Genomic DNA, 17,332 nt, shown 5'->3' with positions numbered 1-17,332 from the left:
GGACTAGGGTGGGCAGATTCCCACACACACACCCTGGATACCGGCAGGGGATGGGGAAGTTGGGTTGTCAGATCCAGGCTATGAAATACCTAGAGATTTGGGGATGGAGACTGGGGATGACTGGGACCTTAGTGAACTGCGCCATAGTGGCTGCCCTGGGGGGGCTGATCATTGTAGACTGAGGAGGAGCTGTAATCCCAGGGGATCCCCAGGTCCCATCTGGAGGCTGGTATCCCTACCATGGACACTCAAGGACTTACAAAAACTGTATGGTTTATATTAAGATAGCAATAACAGTAGGTTACATACTACAGGAGAGGTATTTAAAGGGTTAATTTAATTGCATAGTTATTAAATAGATGGGGATGTGATGTTGCCTAGTAACTAATTGGGGGCTAGAAGTTTTTTCTAATTTCTGTTTTGTTTGTTCCCTCCTTTGGTGGCTGCTGAAGCTGCTGCAGACCAGGAGAGAGGCCTGCACTATACCTGTTAATCTGTTCTGTACGTCTAAAAGTTAAGGTTTTCCTTCTTGAAAGAATCTTCAACCTGGACTCATTCTTATTTCAAAATTGCAGCATCCATCAACAACAGATTGCACTCAAAGAGTGCTTGTTAATGGTTCCTCATCTTTTTTGAGAGAAGTGCCTTGGGAAGCTGTCCTGGGCCTTGTGCTGTTTCAACATCCTTACAAATGACTTGGATGAAGGACAAGAGAGGATGCTCATCAAATCTGTGGAGGATACTAGATTAGGAGGCATATCCAGAACACTAAAAGACAAAACCAAGATCTTGACAGGCTGGAAAACTGGACTAAAATTGAACAAAACAAATTTCAATGGAGATATGCTCAGTTTTGAGCACTACAGTTTAAGAAGAATGTCAATAAATTGGAGTGTGTCCAGTGGAAGTGGAGGGTGTAGAGCAGGGATAGTCAACCTGTGGTCCTCCAGATGTGCACGGACTACAATTCCCATGAGCTCCTGTCAGCATTTGCTGTCAGCATTTGCTGGCAGGGGCTCATGGGAATTATAGTCCATGCACATCTGGAGGACCACAGGTTGACTACCCCTGATGTAGAAGATGGAGTGGAATTGTGTTCTGCTGCCCCAGGTCAGACCAGAACAAATAAGGTGAAATTAAATCAAACAAGTTTCAGCTAGACATTAAAAAGAGTTTCCTGACAGAACCATTCCTCAGTAGTATGGGTTTCCTTGGGAAGTGGTAATTGCTCCCTTGAAGGATTTTGAACAGAGGCTGGATGACCATCTGACAGCAATACTGATTCTACAATTCACTATGGATTTAGGCAGCTTGTGAGAGGGAAGGCAGGAAGCGGTGAGCCAGTATTTGGCTGTTGTGGGTCCTTCTTACATGCCCTCATTGCCCCTTTGGGCTCAGGAAGGAATTTTCCTCCAGGCCAGCTTGGCCTAGAAATCCTGAAAGTATTTTGCCTTTCTCTGGGCATAAAACAGGGGTCCCTGTGAGACTGTGTGTAGGGAAGGGTAGCTATGAATTTCCTGCATGGTGCAGGGGGCTGGACTAGATGACTCTTGAGGTCTCTTCCGTTTCTGTGTTTCCACCATACAGTTTTTAGAAATCCTAATGCGGGGGTCTGCCAGGTGGGGATTTTGCTCAGCAGGGATCCTGATCCGCCTTTAAAGAGCTGACTGGCTGTACGTATTTCTGAAAAACTGCTTTGGCAACTGCTGCCACCACAGCATAAAGATACTCACTGCATGGCTGAAGGTGAGCTCTGTGTGTGCAAGAAAATATTCCAAAACAACCTGTTCATATTAAAAGGCAATTATTGGAGTAATACACAAACTCACTTCCTGACATTTTGTTGATCGGCTTTGCCTCCAGTAGCAGCCGTTTAATTGTTGTGCCCCCCCCCCCCCGTGTCAAAATCCCAAAGGTGGCCAGATGCTTTAAAATGCTGGGCACCCCCATCGTAGAGTAATCCATGATATCACTTCCAGATGTCACCTGAAGTAAATTTGGTGCCTCAGCATGACAGTGGTGTACTCATCCAGCCCCCAACTGCTCCTGGAAATTGCCAGCTGCAGCCCGGCGTTCCTTTGAATCAGCAGGGCACTATGCTAGTATCTAAGGCTTCCATCTTCCAGGTGGAACCTGGAGATGTCCCATAATGGAAACTGATCTTCATACCACAGAGATCAATTGGTACACATTAGCATGATCTTTAAAAAAAAAACAATTTAAGGCCCACGCTGTCCCACAGCACGGTGGAACCTCACTGCCCTGGCTGCCAAACAGGAGCGGAAATCCAGGGTGGACAGGGTCCAGTGGGCCAAATGTTCCCCTGTGCAGGAGAAGGCCAAAACACCAGGTGGCATGCAGTAACGGTCCTTGAGAACATTTACTTCTTCTCAATTTACTGATTTGGAGGTTGGGCTGTGTGGCATTATACCCCCTCCATGGTTCCAGCCTCCCACCCCACCTCACCCCCCCCCCAGGCCCCACTCCCATATCTCCAGGAATTTCCAATCTGGAGTTGGCAACTCTACATGAGATGGTGGCATGCAGCTTAATTACTGTCCTCAGCAGTGTACTGAAAGGCCTTAGCAGTGTGCCCTTAATGTACTTGACAAACTCTGCTGCATAAGGGCTGCTTTCTTCTTCATGCATGTTTACCTGCCGTTGCTCTCCCAGTGGCATTTAAAGCAGCCTTCACAATGCAGTTTGCCTATGTGAATCAGGTGCATTGTGGAGAAAAACAGAAGGTGCTCCAGACTGTTTAACCTCCACTCCTACCTTTGCATTGTTAGGAATAATCCCTTCTCTAAACCTTAGTCTAAAAGAGATTATATTTCCCCCCCTCTTTCCCCTCCTCATATGAGTTATTTTCTTGCATGAGTGTTTCATGCATCATGATGGGAAAACAGCTAACTGGAAAAAAAATGCACCTGTTACCAGTAAATGATAATAAGCCTATCCACATAATGCATGTAATTTTGAAAGACTCTGCAGTGGCTTGGCTCATGTGCACTGCTGCCCTCTGCTGGAATGTCTTGTTCATATAAATCGGTTCTCAGACCTTTTCCGTACCTCAGTGCTGCTACTGTTTCCTGGCAAGTTGAATTCGCCCGTAGCTGATGCTCCAACTTTGCAGCACCCCTTCCACATAGCAGCATTTATTTGGGGGAGGGTTTTTTTTTAAAATTTGGATCTGACTGTCCCCATGTGTTCCACACTTCCTTTAAAAGGGGTTGTGTGGCTGAGTCGTCATGCACATTTTGCGTGTGTGTGCACGTGTGCAATAATGTTATAACATCATAACATTGTTTTTTTTAAGTTAGATGTATTGTGAGGGACAGCCTGGTTGACACCATTTCAAAGGTGCCCTCCTTAGTTGCCAACTAAGAAAATGGCCAGTGATAATTTCCACAAAATCATGATGAAAAAAGCATTCTATTTGTGATTATTGAATTGGATGCACAAATTCATAACAGTGTTGTTCAATAAGAAGCACGCTAAATGGAACTACTGTACATGTTGAGTTTCCATAATTATCAAATCAATTATATAATTCCATTATTTTCAGATGTTTGAAAGACTGAACTGTCATCAAAAAACACTTGGAGCTATAAGGAAGAAAAGGAGGAGGAGAACACTACAAGCATGAGGAAGCAAAAACTACCAACAAAAGAAAGGAAAGGAACTTCATGGATGAATAATAGCATGAAGAAAGCTACATTAAACTTCACTGATTTTGTTCCTGCATTATAACATGGTGATATTATTAAGTTTAAAAAATTCCATGTTGTAATGCAATCAAAACTATGCTTTAAAAAAACCCAGTCTGTCATTTGTGAGATTTGGGTGATAGGCTGCCAGGGTCAGGCTGTACATGCCAAATTGATATCAGAAAACAGTGGCAGAAAAGAAAAATTGTTTTGGGAGATTCCATACTTGAAAACTATGAGTTAATACTCAAAAGAAAAAATCATAGAAAAAATGGATCCATAACATGTGAAATATTGGAGTAGGAAATTCAGAACTACCCCTGGAGCAGCCAAACATTGTGCAGAAAGTTTTACAGACACTGATGATTTAAGAATGCTGATGAGTCATTTTGCACATGTGCGGAAAAGGTATTAATCATATTCTGCATCTCAGTACTTCCAGCTGCACAATTGAAGGCCCTGGCAGACATCATCATCTCTAGATGACTGCTCAAGCTTAACCTCTTTCCATGATGAAAAGTGTTGTTAAAGATTGCCCACCAGTCAGAAGTATCCCCTACACATACGTCCACAGAGCCAGGTGCATTGTTATTAGGACTGACCAAACCTGCTATAAAATTGTGTGTAACTTTCAAATTCCTTAGGAAAAACAAAAGGAGTGGAGAGAGAAAATATCTCAGGGCATGCTGGAGAAGCTCCCAGCACAAGTGTTGTTGTGCTGGATACAAAGCTAATTTGCATCAAAAATTATGTGTCAAGAACTGGCTATTCATCCTTTAAAAACACAGTAATTTGGAACTCAGAGGATTGAGAGGGAAGGTGGCTTGGTATAGACTGATCTTGTCTGATCTCAAAGGCTAAAACAGGGTCACTACATGGATGGGAAGACTCTGCAGAGAAAGAACTACAACTGCTTCTCAATTACCTTGAAAGCTCTTGCTGGGATTGCCATAAGATAGTTGTGGCTTGATAATGCATGTGTATGTATATATAAGAAGAACACATGGGTTCCTTGAAAGGCAGAGAGCAAGAGAAAAGAAAAATAAGCTATTTCTTAGCTAAAGAATAATTTAAGGAGATAATCCAGAGAGAGTCAATAGATGCCAGATTGGGTAGCATAGACAGACATATGGTTCTCATAAGTTATCTTGTGGCAGAAGGTGTTTGTTTTCTGCTGCTCTGGGGTTCCCACATTTTTGTCTGGCAGGGCTTTTGGTTCTTTAACCACTACATTTTAAATAGCAGTGCAGTAGCTGACATTTGTATCTGTGCATCTGTTGGCAAAAGCTTCACCTGCTTCATTTTTCATAAAGTTGCAGAATCCTGCCAGAAAAACCAGTTGGCCACAAGTAGCTGGCTCCTGCTGCAGCAAAATTCATGTGGCTGGCCAGTCTGACATAATTGTTTCCCGATGTTTGCCTTGATGGGAATCATTGGAAGCAGCCATTGTATCAGATGATGCCTTTGGTGGTGGCACTAGCCATTTGAATGAAATCTGGAAGGTAAGAGACAAGAATGCATGACACTATTTGATAAAGGTGAGTGTTTGGTCAACCCTCTCAGCATTTATTCCATATTGTAAAAGCACTCATGAAGTCTTGGAATCAAAAAGCTCTACAAAATAAGTATTCTACTGGCACCTGACTATGTTCTGAGAGATTAGGAGTTCCGTTAATTCTCTTTGAGGCCAAGGAGGTATGCTACAAAAAGTGCATATACATTTCCATCATTATGCGAAGAGTGTAGGCATGGGCAAAGCCAAGCATCCTGAACCTTGACAATTGTGATTAGAGCTTACAACATGGAGGAAGATTTGATCATCTTGTTGGATTAAAATCAACAAGTAATTTGGTGAAGTCAGCTTTGGAGGCCTGTTGTTAAGCTGTTTAAGCAACTAAACTGTACCTGTGTGCTTACTAGTGCATCAAGTGATCACAGATGAGGTTGCAATGGAAAAAACCCAACACATGGTCTGTGAGACTCCTTTGTTTAGGGTAGGCTCCCCCCTACTTCTTGCTTCTTCCGGAAGAAAATATGTGTATGTGTTCAGAAGCAAGGAGGCTAAGGTGACCAGATTTTAACATTGGTAAAGCGGGACACCATTGACCGGGGCGGGGGGGGGGGGGGTTCTTGATTAAAAAGTTTGTCTATATGAAGCAACCAAAAATTTCATAGAATGCATAGAATGCAAAAATAGTATTGTAATATATATTTTTAACATAAGTACAATTTGCCAGGTGCCCCCAAATGTCCCTCCAAAAGTGGGACAATCTGGTCACCTTACATTAAGCTCAACTTCCTCTCCATTTGCCGACTTGTGGAATACAGTCCTGCCTGAAGCTAGCCATAGAGGCTTGCAATGTGTTTTCTCTGTAGCTATATTTTAAGTGTTTGTAACTCTGCTTCAATAAAGAGACTGAATCAGATCGATATGATATGTTTCTGGAAATAATCTTTCCAGTAAAGATTATCTCTTTTAAACCTCAAAGTGCTATGAGTCTGGATCTGCGCCTCATCCAGAAAGGTAACTAAAAACTGCATACTTTCAAAATGCTCTGTTACTCTGCAGCTCTAATTTTCTGGAGAAACTTAGGATTGAGCCAAGTCTGAAAGCCCCACCACTTCTCCCCCCTGTGACATTTGCCCAATAGGATTCACAAACACCCACCCACCCCAGTTGCTATTAGCCACTGAAAGGGGAGAAAATCAGGCGCCAATATTATACCTTTCCCCCCATTCCATGGCTAATAGCAGTTTAGGTGGAAAGAGGGGTGATTCCCTGAGATGCAAGAGGAAAAGGCTAAATCCTTGCTCCTACAGTTCTGTGACTCCAATCCAAACCCCTTCCCACAATTAGTAGAGAGAGAGAAAAGAAGGTTTTTTCTAATAACCCATTTGTCACAACCCAAAAGAGTCTCAAAGTGGCTTACAACCACCAAAAAACAGCCTTAAGAGAACTGTGATGAGCTCAAGGTCACCCAGCTGGCTGCATGCTGAGGAGTGGGAGCTCCAGATTAGAGGCCAGTGCTCTTAACCACTACACCACCATTATTATTATTTTTATTCTTCGATTTATAGACCAAGAGGGCTTGCGGTGGTTTACATCGTAAAACAATAAAAACACACAACCCCAATAAAACCTTCCCAAATTATCAGAAACAAAAACAAAGGCCGCAGTGGTCATACATCTTGCCCCATCCCATCTTGTTCAGCCTAGTGGGTGAGTTGTCATTCTGTGAGAGTGGGAGCAGACCTAGTAAGCTTTGAGGGGGGTCCTTGATCAAAGTGCCAGGACTCTGCCCTGGCCTCAACTATACGCCTGGCGGAAGAGCTCCGTCTTACAGGCCCTGCAGAAAGCTGACAAATCCCACTGGGCCCTCAGCTCTTCCAGGAGCTCATTCCACCAGGTTGGCGGCAGGGCCAAAAAGGCCCTGGCCTGGGTCAAGGTTAGGCGAATTTCCCGGGGGCCTGGGAAAACCAGTAGATTCATACCCATAGAGTGAAGAGCTCTGTACAGGGCATAAGCAACCAAGCGGTCCTGCAGGTAGGCAGGACCCAGGCTGCATATGGCCTTAAACGTTAAAACCAATACCTTGAACTTAACCTGGAAACAGACTGGTAACCAGTGCAGATGACGAAGCACCGGCTGAATATGGGCCCTCCAAGATGTCCTAGTGAGGACCCTCGCAGCCGCATTTTGTACCAGCTGTAACTTCCGGATCAAAGACAAGGGTAGGCCGGCGTAGAGCGAGTGACAGAAGTCTAGTCTGGAAATGACCGTTGCATGGATCACTATGGCCAAGTGTTCTGAGGGTAGGGTGCTAGCAGCTGGGCCTGGCGAAGATGGAAAAAAGCCGTCCAAGCTACTTTGGTAACCTGAGCCTCCATAGAAAGGGAGGCATCAAATGTCACCCCCCAAATTCCTGGCAACTGGTGCAGGCGTTAGTTGCACACCGTCCAGGCATGGGAGGTGCACTTCCTGATCCTGTCCTCTTCTTCCTAGCCACAGGACCTCCGTCTTGGAAGGGTTGAGTTTCAAGCGACTCTGCCTGAGCCATCCAGCCACTGCTTCCAAACATCTGGCAAATGTATCTGGGGGGGAGAGTCCAGTCGGCCGTCCATTAGGAAGTAGAGCCGGGTGTCATCTGCATACTGATGGCATCCCAGCCATAGCTCCGGACCAGCTGGGCTAGAGGGCGAATGTAGATGTTAAAAACTGTGGGGGAGAGTATTTCCCCCTGTGGAACTCCAGTTCAATGAAAACCCTGGAAGGTCACATAAATAGTCCCTTCCCCAGCATTTCTGGTGATGGAAACATACCCCACATGCTGTGATTAGCCTTAAAATGGTAAAGGTAAAGGTAAAGGTATCCCCTGTGCAAGCACCGAGTCATGTCTGACCCTTGGGGTGACGCCCTCTAGCATTTTCATGGCAGACTCAATACGGGGTGGTTTGCCAGTGCCTTCCCCAGTCATGACCGTTTACCCCCCAGCAAGCTGGGTACTCATTTTACCAACCTCGGAAGGATGGAAGGCTGAGTCAACCTTGAGCCGGCTGCTGGGATTGAACTCCCAACCTCATGAGCAAAGCTTTCAGGCGGCTGCCTTACCACTCTGCGCCACAAGAGGCTCTTAAAATGGAAAGATGGACAAAATAGAATCTAATTAGGTTTTTATCTTCTCTTTTTTTTTGCACTAATTATAGTATGGAGATGCATCTTCAACTGGCAAAACAACATGGGTAGAACTCCCTCTTTCCATTTCCCCCATCCTAAATTTTACCCCTTTGGGAATGAGATTAACACCTGAGAAACAGAGAGGATACAATCACTGGTTTCACTGTATTTTGTCAGTTTTGACTGTTTCCCAGTTTTTCAAATTGCAAGTTTTGTTTTTCACACAAACACACAACTGCCCTCTTCCTTGAATGGAATATATGTTTTGTAGGTGTGCACTTTCTGATAGATAAATTATTTGGGCAAAAGATTTGCTACCTATTTGGAAATCTTCCAGCCGCTCATTTCTATGGCTGCCATTGTTCTGAACTAGGAACCTAGCACAGGAACAGGTTTGGCCCTGTAATGAAGTGACCTGCAACAGATTTTGCAGACCTGCAGCCGTCTCTTTTCAGCCACTTACTCTCCTGTCCTCGTGAGAGGCAGATAATAATTCTCCCACCTCCATATCCTTCAAAAAGTGACACAGCAAGCCATTTAGCTGCCATTTCTGGTTGTCTGTTATCTTGCAACATCAGGCTTCCTGAACCCTTGTGAAGAAGTAAAGAGAGGAGGGGCAACAAAGATGTAGGAGGGTTACCTATTCTGCCAGCAGCAGGGGGCAGAGGCAGCAGTACTGAGGAGGGAGGGTAGAAATTGAGATTACTTCAGTCAGCACATCCTTTGAGCTCCACTGCATGGTAATAGCATACCAGTAGCCTTGATAGCATGAAAACTTGGTTAAGTTCCAGGCATTCAGTAATCAGAAATGATGTGAAAATCCATCTGTTTTTTGTTTAACAGAATGTAGCTGTTCAGTGTTTGTATTTATGTGCATGTGGCCCTAGGATTCCTGTTCATCTGAGCATATAGCAGATGGGCTTCATGTGATAGTTTCCTCTCATTTCCTCCCATCAGTCATATAAACAAATGACAAGAATAGCAAAACCCATCTATTTTTAGCTGGAAATTTTTAACTCTACACCTGCCAGTGTAGAAGCCACATGAAATTAAACCATGAACTAAGCTCAAGGGCAAGAGTCAAATAAAATTCTTGTTTAAATTCAAATTATGCATTTTATTAGAATAATCAGATGGAAGATTGAGCCCAGAATAAAGCAGATCGGTAGTAGCCAGAAGTGTGTAACAAATGGTATTAGGCAAATTAATATAACAACAGTAGGAAACAAAGTTACATAAATTGTATGTGGGATGTATTTATCACCATGAGCCAAATTATAGTGTGTTTGAATGGAAATATCACACACACACACACAAGTTCTGACTGGCTGGAGTTACTGTGTTCCACAACCTACAGAGATTTTTTCAAAGACCCAAATCTTTGATACACATTTTCACCTGAGATAAAATTGACTTTTCTTATTTAGATTCCCCTGACTTTTAATGCATATTCGTTTACTTACTTAGTTCTTTACAGTCTACCTTTCTTACTCAGACTCAAAGTCGATTACAAAATTTGTTACTTCACAGCAATTCTGTAGAATGTCATCGAGCCAGCATGGTGTGGTGGTGAAGTGCAGTGGCCTGTAAACTGGCAAGCCAGTTTGTTTCTCCACTCCTCCACATGCACCTGCCTGGGTGACCTTGGGCTTGTCACAGTCCTGATAGAGCTGATATCACAGAGCTCTTGTGTTAAATCTCTCTCAGCCCCACGTACCTCATAGGGTGTCTGTTTTGGGGTGAAGAAGGGAAGGTGATTGTAAGCTGCTTTGATACTCCTTTGGGTACTGAAAAGTGGGGTATAAAAGTCTTCTTTTGTGAAACAATGTATGGGTAGTATTTTCTAGAGTATGCTCATGGGATCATTTATTCCACCCCAATATTCCCAATGTGTTACATTGTTTGCTAATCATATTATCTGGATAAAAACCTACATGACAAAATCAGTTGAGTGTTCTGGATGCTGCTTTATATGATTGTTTATGGGAGAAGAAGAAAACTAAATAGTATAAGGCTGTGCTTTTGTAACGTTTTTACTAATTGCAGTTGACTGCAACCTAAAAGGAACATATAGCTCTACTGCATTGTGCATTTTACCCCCACACACAAAGAACAGACATACTAGTCTCATTACAGTTAATGTTTGAGTTTCCGGTTGTCACAGAATTTTTATAGGAGTAAGGCTCAGCCTGCTGGTCAGTAGTGAAATGGGTCCATCACAGATGAAGATAAACCTCATGACTGCTGTGACATTCACCTTACAGGACTAGGCAGCAGGGGCAGAGATGGAGATGGAAAAGGAAGGAGGAGTGCCTTTACTATATGCACATTGTGCACTAGAAGTTAAAAGAGAATCTCAGAGGGCAACTGAATTCATCGGGCAAAGTAGATTGAGTTAAACTTACTGGATAGCCTAAAGCTGGGTCAGACAAGTCACAGGTGTGAAGTAGGTGCTGAATTTTCTTACAAATTTGCTCCCTTGAAATTTTGGATCAATTAGTCCCCAAAATGAATACATAACTTGGACCAAAATCCATTGGGAAGATCAGGAAAAGATGTGACATCAAGGGTAGTTGTTTAGGACCTGATACCAATATGAGAATTCTTTTTGGCATGGAAGTTAGATCAGTGATCTTAAAATATGAACCAGGGAGATGCAGATTTAGAATCCAGGGTTCAATTTGCCCAATGCGTCATTGTCATGTACCTCACTCCTACATCCCATGGTTGTCACAATTACTATCTGAAGTTCCTTCCACTTGGCACGGGTTCTCCATGCTGGAGTAATTGATGCTGCAAATGCATAGACACAAGCATGGTGATGGAACTTTTAGATGTGGCAGGTTTTTATGGATTTTTCTCTCTTTTTTCTGACTTTTTCTTTCCATGTGTGCTGTGCAGTGATTCCACACTGGTTCTTGAGGGCACTGGGAAGAATCTTGAGATTGGCTTCTTGCTATTGGCAATTCACAGGGCCATTCTGCACAAAGTGCAATGTGGCTAAATCTGTGCACTATTGAAAAGCGCTGCAGGCAAAAGCGGCAGATCCTGGTAACGCACACAGCTGTTTCTAGCGAAAAAAGGCTCTCCCACTAGCACTGTTCTCATAACGCACAAGTTTCCGGTCTCACCGAAATCGCAGTAGGGGAGGCAATATTTTTCCATGCTTTCTCCCACCCCTTAACAGCCAATTAAGTGTTGTGTTCATGTTTCCCTTTAAGAACTCTTTTTTAAAAACCTGAAAACACCTGTAGCAATGCATATTCGTTCCTTCCATGTATCAGAAAGACCTTTGCCGCAGGCGTAGGAGCTGGTGCTTCATTGTTTACAGGCTCCTCAAACCCCCCCCCCCCATGGGCGAGATTTGTAGCCAAAATTATGGGCAGTGTCGAACAAGGGACTGTATTGTGCTTGGGAACTTTAAAGACACTTGCAGTAGGGAGCTTTGTTTAACTTTTAATCACTTCTGTGGAGGGACTTTAGCCGGAGAAGCCTCTGAGAAGCCTAGCTCGTTCGTTGCTTTCCCAGTCTAAGGGAAAAAAATGGCGATCGCTTCGCCAGACGTTCGGTGGTGAGAGCAGGGGAGGGACTTCCTTTCTACCGCTACATTGAGAACACACATGCCTTTCATTGATGTGTTGCAGCTTGTGCGCAGAACTGTAGCGGTTTCCTCAGGGGGAATCCACTTTTCTGGATTTCCCGAAAAGCGCTACAACAGAGCGCTTTTTGCGGGAGTGTTGCAGAAGTGTTGCAGATTGTGTGCGACGTCATGCAGAATGTTGAATTAGTAGCGTTTACCAAAGGTAAGACTTCTGCTACATTTAAGTCATGCGGAATGGCCCACAGTTTCCTTCCTCTGATTGTCCACCAAAGCCCAAGTTTGTCTTGTTTAAGAAGCAAGATCAAAATAATAATTTTGAAGGAGGTTAAGAAGCTTGATAAATAATTTATTGTTGCACTTGTAGCAAATCACCATTGTGGAGTAAGAATAACCCCCTCCCACACTGCTTGCCGCCATCTAATGATTTGGGGATTACAGAAAGGTCCTGCTCCACAGTTATGATATAACTTCTAATATCTGACAAGAGATCTCTGCAGCTTGCATGCGGCTCCTTTTGATACCAGGATGTCATGGCCCAATTTATCAGAGGTGTTAGGGCCTGGTACAATGAGAAACTGCAGGCTTACCATTCTATTATTATCTGTCATAAATTTCTTAGATTCCATTATTGACCGGCTGACAAGATGTTCTGCACAGGAACCTTTGAGAAACATTGTGTACATGTTCAGCTTTATTTTCCTTGACATTTTTCTTGTTTTGTTTACAGTTTCATCCTTGCCCCTCCCCCCTCTCACACTCTCTGTGGGAGATGTTCTGGTTGTCATGGTAACGTCTCTTTTTTTCCTTTCCCCCAGATGTTTTCATACATTTCTTTGTGGACTATCTATTTATAGCAGTGTCACTTCCCCCTAACCCACTTCAGCAGTGCTGATAAAACTAAACTACTGAAAGGTTTTCCCCACTGTTCTTGTCAATGGCATCTTCACAGGCTATACTTGCAACCTATTTATGGGAATCATCTTAAATTCATACTTCCCTTCCAGAACTGATAATTTATGTTGAATGTGCAGTTGAACTTGGTGGATCTGTTATTGGATGGGGATTAGCAAGTAGAGAATTGGTTTGTTTAATTGTTTCCTTTATCATGTGCAGAGAACTGTAATGTGTACCATTTCTTAGATTTATGAATATCTTCATTTCTTTCTGTTATTTATTATTGACCATGTAAGTCTGTTATCAGTCCATTTAAATTTCATTGACTGTAACATGGAAATCAGAATATCAACTTGCTCCACAGTTGACTTTGTTGTTGGGTTTCTTTTTGTGAACAGGAGGAGGAAAGCACTTAGAAATCCTCTCAAAACAAAATCCGCTAAAGAAAGGACTGCTGCTCTGTAAGTAGTAGCAGGAGAATATTCTGTGCCTCTTTCTGCCCCAAACTTTCCCATTGCTGCTTCCATATATGCATGCACACACACATACAGCATTGAAATTTATACTGCAAATTTCAAGAAACAGGGATTTTTCTCATCTGTAACTGCTCCGTGGAGTGGTATAAATAAAACAATAAGGGTTGGAGGGGTTGGCACTGTTCGGGATGGGGGGGGCAATCAGCAGCCGCGTGCAGCACGGCTGCTGATTGACTCCTTGCCCCAGGACTGACCAGTTGGGAGGCACAAAGCACTTCCCAACCCGCCCACCCCCACATGGCCCACCTTCGCCCCACGGTGACCATTACTGTGCTGGCCGCCAAGAGGTGAAGTAGGCCCACAGCCCCCGGGAAGCTGGCCTGGGGAGGTGGGGAGATGCCTTCTTGGCCAGGGAAGGAGCTGGCCCAGTGTATCGCAGACATGCCTGCCCAGCTCCTTCCCCGGCCGTAAAGCCAGGAAGCTGACCCGGGAGGTGGCGGGGAGAGCCTGGGCAGGGAGGGGGGCACGGCTTTCCCACCCCCAAAGCCCCAGCCTTGGGTGAGGGGGGAGGACTCGGTGGGAGCGCCCTTCCAAGCCACCCAGGCAGCTCGGCTGCCAGCTCGAAGAGTCGGCGACCACGCTGCCTGGCCACCGGGGATTGGCTGAGGCCCAGGGGAGAAGCCCTTCCCAGCTGCCTAGGCAGCACGGCCTCCAGCGAACAGCTGGAGCCCAGGGGGGGTCTCTCCCTTTCTCTTTGCCTGCCTGCCTGCCTGCCTGCCTACCTTCCCTCCTTCCTTCCTTCCTTCCCTCCCACCCTCCCTCCCAGGGGGGCCCTCCTGCACCCCCCACTGCCCGCTAGTGCCTGCTGTATTTTTTTTACAGTGGGCTTAGTTTCTAGTATAATATAATTCTGTATGTGGTACAGTTGGGTCTTAGCTATTACCCTGGCCATCCACCTGGAGTTCAATGGCATGCAAGTCATTAAAGCAACAGCCAGTGGGTACCACATAACATTTTGAGAATGGCGGAGATAGTTTTGCTGTTATACAAGCATATGAACTGCCACTATTCCAAGGAGAACACTTCAACCGACCAAAATGCTTCTGCATTTGAAAATAGATGATCCAGCTGTGGAGGTACCAGCTAGCTAACATCTGTAATGTCATCTCTTATCCCTGTAATCCTAGGAAAGGTTTGGAGCTTTATTTTTAAATGTTTCTGATTTTTAATGAAAAATGCACATAGATATGAATGTGGATAGGCTCATACTTTAATGGGCGTGTAGTCCACATAACACAAAAAGGAAGTAATAGTGATAGCTGATCCAGCTTTTGGCTTTCTGCTAGGTATGTTTGGCATAATATTTATAGGAATGATTCAATCTCAAATGGCAGATGAAGATTTTATGAACATACTCTTTTAAGTGGTGCATCTATCTTCTTCCTGAGTAAATCTTCTGGGCAATTCCACACCCAAAAAATGTAGTGAAATACCTTTTGCAGATGCCATATTTTAGGCGTTTTGCACGACATTGTCAACATGTGTCCCAGCAGCAAACCGGCAGCTACATCCTCAGTTTTAAAGTTCTAGCTGGGGAATTGCATAAAGTGGATTTCCCAGCCATGTAGCACGATTGGGATGAGAGCACCGAGCAAACAGTATACCAAGGAACTTGTGCGGAGCCAACATAGCACTATCTCTGCCTCCAATGCCCGCCCCTGCCTCCCTCTCCCTTCTCCCACAGATAGGGTTTCTTTTCTTTTTTTAAGCAAAGTGTCTGGAGCAACGAGTATGCGCTTAATCATCCAGGTAAAGAAAAAAAAAACATTCCCCCTCCAGTTAATTCACAAAGCATGCCTCTTTAACCCCCCCCCCCCCCATGATTCAGGAACAAGATAAATTTGTAACGGCTACAAAGCTCATGAATACAAAATGGGTGGCATTAAAAAAAAGCATTACGCATCTTTGATCATATGCATAGGCATCTAAACAGAGAAGTTTGACTTTTAAAAATTTAGCTTGCCTTGTGGCCCCTTTAAAAGAGGGAGAAAGGTGATTGGCTGACTTGTGTGACTAACAGGTGGAGGAGAAGAGCGTGTATAGTGTAGCTCTCTTCTGCCATTACACGCAGGTGTGCAGAGTGCCAAGAAGCAGGAGAAGGCAGCAGAGGGAAGCAAGAGAGCCAGAAGGTGAGGAATGGCAGGAGGCGCGTTCTTTTTTAGCATTACACCATTGTGCTGCTGTAACTATTTTTTTCAATGTGCGGAATTGCCCTTCTGTTTCGCCATTATCCCATACTTCACTAGGCTTCTTTAGGTTTCACCAAAATGTCACAACTGCATAACATCTGTCTAATGCATCTGCATTCTTCCCTTCCTGCACAGAGCTCAGAACAATCAGCAGGCTCTGTCTTCATATTATTTTCACAATCATCCTGTGTGGTAGGCTAGGCTGAGAGGGACTAACTCAAAGAATGAACTGCATAGTTGAGCAAGGATTTTAACCCAATGTTGACTGGTTAAGATCTAGTACTCTAGTACTATAACCATACTGGCTCTACAAAAGCTCCAAGCCACTATATAGGAATGTGTATCACCCACAGAGGCCAAATTCAAGGTGCAGCATCCTACTGAGGGACATGTCCTGCTTAAAGTTAAAGTCATTCATCCTGACTTCTGAAGTCAGAATAAGAAGTCTACTGGTTCTCGGTTTTTTGTACAGCATAGAAGAAGAAGAAGAAGAAGAAGAAGAAGAAGAAGAAGAAGAAGAAGAAGAAGAAGAAGAAGAAGAAGAAGAAGAAGAGTTGCTTCTTATATGCCGCTTTTCCCTACCCGAAGGAGGCTCAGAGTGGCTTACAGTCGCCTTCCCATTCTCCTCCCCGCAACAGACACCCTGTGGGGTGGGTGAGGCTGAGAGAGCCCTGATATCACTGCCCAGTCAGAACAGTTTTATCAGTGCTGTGGCTAGCCCAAGGTCACCCAGCTGGTTGCATGTGGGGAAGCACAGAATCGAACCTGGCATGCCAGATTAGAAGTCCGCACTCCTAACCACTACACCAAACTGGCATACCACTTCCCATGATAATTTTCTTTCCCAAGTGCCATGATAGCATTGTATTACATAACGGTAATAATATTTACACTGCAGGGATATCTGTTACTGCTTAGTCAACCAGATTATTTCATGTTCCTGTTCTCAAAGAAAAGTGCATAGGTATGATGCTAGCCATATCCTCTGTTGCATTTGGTTTGGTTGTCACCCTAGTAGTACCCAGCAGTATTGATAAAAACTACTTCATACATGGGATAGATTTACAGCCAAGCCCAAGTAACATGAGCCCATCTGTGCATGCTGTTTTTTTCCTCTACAAGGGAAAAGATATTCCCTACTATGGGTGAAAAGACAGCTCAAAACTGCAAAACTGAGCAGAAAAATTCAAGAAGGGAACTAGTTACACTGCCCCCCCCCCAATTCAATTGCAGGCTTTGAGGTTTTGCAGAATTGGAGGGAGGAGTCACGGGAATCTGTTTCAGCCATATTCATGACCTAGCAAACCAAAGGAATTACTATTCAAAAGGCATATGAAAAGGATGTTCTTCTAAAATGTACAATGGTATTTTTTAAAGTTTGCTTGATTTCATATTTACAACTCACCCAAAAGACTAAATCCAGATATTATAGCATGATAATAATTGAAAACTGGGGTTGCTCACTGATATACGATGAAAACATAATCCTGCTCTTTCTCCAAAGTCAGGGAAGCTTCCATCTATGACTGCTCCAGTTGTATATTGAATGGCAGTTCCTGTGAAAAGCACCTACCAGTTCCAATGGGAGGGGGATCCAGCTCAACAGTTCCACAGAAGAGAACAAGGGCAGCCATTCCTACAGTAGTACCTTTACTTATGTGTGTGTTCAACTTGAAGCAGCTTCCCTGGTCAGCAACATGATTATGTGGTCCATTGTGGGAATGTTCTCT

General features: G+C 44.1%; 1 protein-coding gene across 2 annotated transcripts in view; it reads right to left on the bottom strand.

Annotated features, from left to right (window-relative positions):
- Positions 1-17,332, bottom strand: part of LOC143835829 (potassium voltage-gated channel subfamily A member 3-like) — a 73,660-nt gene that overhangs the window by 7,992 nt on the left and 48,336 nt on the right. Inside the window, exon 2 of one of the 2 annotated variants that reach the window (XM_077334151.1) lies at positions 3,472-5,202. The exons of the other annotated variant lie outside the window; for it this stretch is intronic. The gene's annotated coding sequence lies outside the window, so the exon portion shown is untranslated. Of the gene's footprint in view, positions 1-3,471; positions 5,203-17,332 lie in introns of those variants that run through there. 2 annotated transcript variants of the gene reach the window in all.

The sequence above is a fragment of the Paroedura picta genome, chromosome 4 (genome assembly GCF_049243985.1).
Source record: "Paroedura picta isolate Pp20150507F chromosome 4, Ppicta_v3.0, whole genome shotgun sequence".
NCBI classification, from domain to species: domain Eukaryota; kingdom Metazoa; phylum Chordata; class Lepidosauria; order Squamata; family Gekkonidae; genus Paroedura; species Paroedura picta.
This window is presented reverse-complemented; position numbering and strand designations above follow the sequence as displayed.